General features: G+C 45.0%; 1 long non-coding RNA gene across 1 annotated transcript; it reads right to left on the bottom strand.

The window, feature by feature from the left end:
• Positions 1-342: 342 nt before the first annotated feature.
• Positions 343-1,126, bottom strand: LOC125541255. Its single transcript, XR_007297472.1, has 3 exons — positions 1,058-1,126; positions 850-962; positions 343-403 (listed from the first exon to the last, which is right to left on the bottom strand). It is a non-coding gene; the product is annotated as an uncharacterized LOC125541255 (long non-coding RNA).
• Positions 1,127-2,751: the final 1,625 nt, after the last annotated feature.

The following is a 2,751-nucleotide window of genomic DNA, read 5'->3' on the forward strand; positions in this document are numbered from 1 at the left end:
AGAGAACAAATAGGCCAGACGAGCGCTTCATAGGTTGCTGCCACGTGGCCTCTTTGCCATCTGCCAGCGGATGGCAAAGCTCTTTGCCATCAGCCAACAGATGGCAAAGTGCCTATATTGCGTCATTTAATTTTGTTTTTTCTTATATCAATTCATTTTCACAGAAAATCAAACATATATATATATATATATGACCAATATAGCATATTCAACACATATTACCAATAGTCATGAACGCAAATATATCCAGCACAAGTTACCAATAGTAGCAAGTTTCATCCATACATATACATAGTTTCATCAATATTACACAGTTTCATCATAGGTAGCAAGTTTCACAAATCAAAACAAAAACTAAAAACAAGCACTCCATCAACCCAAGCTTCCGTGATCTGAAGCAAATCTACAAAATGGGAAAGAAGAAAGTTAGAAGAAGACTAGAATAAGAAGATTATTATGATGCAACTAAAATGTGAAGATTATTATGATGCAACTTATATCTGTAAAATAGGTCATTTTGGAGCTAAGTATGGTTATTATGTCATTTTTGAGCTAGCTAAGCATACTAAGTCATTTTGGTGTAAAAGATGCTAAGTAAGGTCACTTTGGAACTAAGCATATATATTATGTCATTCTAGAGCTAGCTAAGCATATTAAGTCATTTGGAGGAAAAAATGGTAAGTATAGGTGATTTTAGAGCTATCCTAGGTTAAATAGGTCAATTTTGAGCTACCTAAGCATATTAAGTCATTTGGAGGGGAAAATGCTAAGTATAGGTCATTTTCGAGCTATGCTAGGTTAAATAGGTCAATTTGGAGCTAATTAAGCAAAGAACTTGGCAAAAATTACCGTCAACCCGTAGGTGAAGGATCGGGGTTCTTGCTCGCGGTAGTGGCAGACAGAGGAGGATCGGGGTTCTTGCTCGCGCCAATGGCAGACGTCGATGCTTGTCGGGAGTTATGCTGCGCCAAATGAAAGATCATTTGCAATGTCTCGTTAGCATGATACAACTCAAATGTGAAGACTAATAAGTAATGTCCATTGAAATGAAACTCACCGTGTCCGCCGGAGCAATGACTGGCATCGACGGAGGGGTCTGATTGTTCTTCTCGCACATGGACTGCAAATTTGGTTTTGATGAGTCAGTCATATTAGTTACTAATGAAAGGAACATTGCATGCATGATTTAGCTAATATGTAGAAGAAACTTACCGCGAAGAGCTCGTATATGGCCCGGTTAGCCATGTCGTTCTGGTTCCTCTCCTCCTCCAAAAGCCTAGCCGTCCTCTCCTCAGTCTCCCTCTCCCTCGCCGCCACTTGCCTCCTTTCCTCTGCCAGAAGCTCCTGGGTCTTTGCTCTCTCTTCCTCAATAGCAGCCTGCAAAACCACTCCTTTTTAGCATTGTAATCATCGACGGCCGCACACATAATGTAATGGAGGAAAGGTATCTGATTCTGTATAACTAACCTTGATTTCGAGATCCATTGGCCGTGGACGAGGCCTTATCTCAGGATCGGAGCTCGTCTGGCGCCTCTTGATCTACGGGAGAGTGCTAGTACAATGTATCAGTCCATCCCCAATGGCTAACAAGCCATGGCACCTCCCGCCACCAGATATCATCACCAGCTCTGGATCAATAGGCTGGCTCGGGTTAAAGTCCGGCCCTATCCTCGCCTTCCCCTCATCTCTGTACCTCACGAGCTTGTTGTGGGTGGCGCGGTTGGTGAAGTTATTTGGATCATCGAGATCAGACTCAGAGAATGCCTTGGCCTTCTTATACGGGGCACTATGGGCCATGGCATATAGGTCGAACAGCTCTGGCACATCCGTCTTGTTGTGCTGCGCCTAAAAGAGAGGAACAAAGTATTAGTTAAGGGCTCAAGCTAGCATGAAGACTGAATTTGCATGAATCATGAAGCAAACCACATACCAAGTTATCTCCGTACTGATATAGGTTGACGCTGCCTTGATGGTGTGGCACACCGCTCATTTTGCCACGTCGATCCTTTGTATTGTTGTGGGTGGATAGCCATTGGGGAGAGCACCACTCATCCACCAACGCCTCCCAACAATCTAGCCTATCCGCACACCATCTCGGGGGCACCTAAGTAAGAGAAATTTGAGAGCTACGCCTATGAATCAAATCAAGGAAACTAAATACAAGGCCTTAACAATAGGTAATTACCTTCATGTAGTTATCCTTACTCAGATACTTCGTGCGGCACCTCGCCTTGGACATCCTAATACCAATCGAGGCAAAGTAGTCTCGAGTAGCCTGCGTCCGAGCCCCGTTCTGCCAGTTTTGAAGTAGCCGCCTACACTCGGCTTCGTTAACCTGAGTCGCGGCCTCCTCCTGTCCCTCAGCACACCTATAAAAGGTCTGCAATCAAACAAGAAAACACGGATTAGTACAATCACTAGGGTTGCAAATCAAACAAGAAAACACAACATAGACGAGAGAGGAAAAATTACCCAAAACGTATGGATCACAACGTCGGCCACCATGTGGCACTCGACACTGCCGATCCTCTCCCCCGGCGGGGCCGGGGCAGCCAAGTAGTGCTCCCAGGTTATTCCTAGCTCTGGAACCTGGCCCTCACCGGGCAACGTGACCCACCCCGGCAAGCTCTGGCGACAAATCACACCAAGGACTGTGTTGGGTCTGCGGAGACCACGACCGTGTTTCCAAAACCTGCAGTATGACAAGGCTTACGCATTAGATATTCAAAGAAATGTGAAGGCAAAAGGTTA

This window comes from Triticum urartu, chromosome 2 (assembly GCF_003073215.2).
Source record: "Triticum urartu cultivar G1812 chromosome 2, Tu2.1, whole genome shotgun sequence".
In the NCBI taxonomy this organism is placed as follows: domain Eukaryota; kingdom Viridiplantae; phylum Streptophyta; class Magnoliopsida; order Poales; family Poaceae; genus Triticum; species Triticum urartu.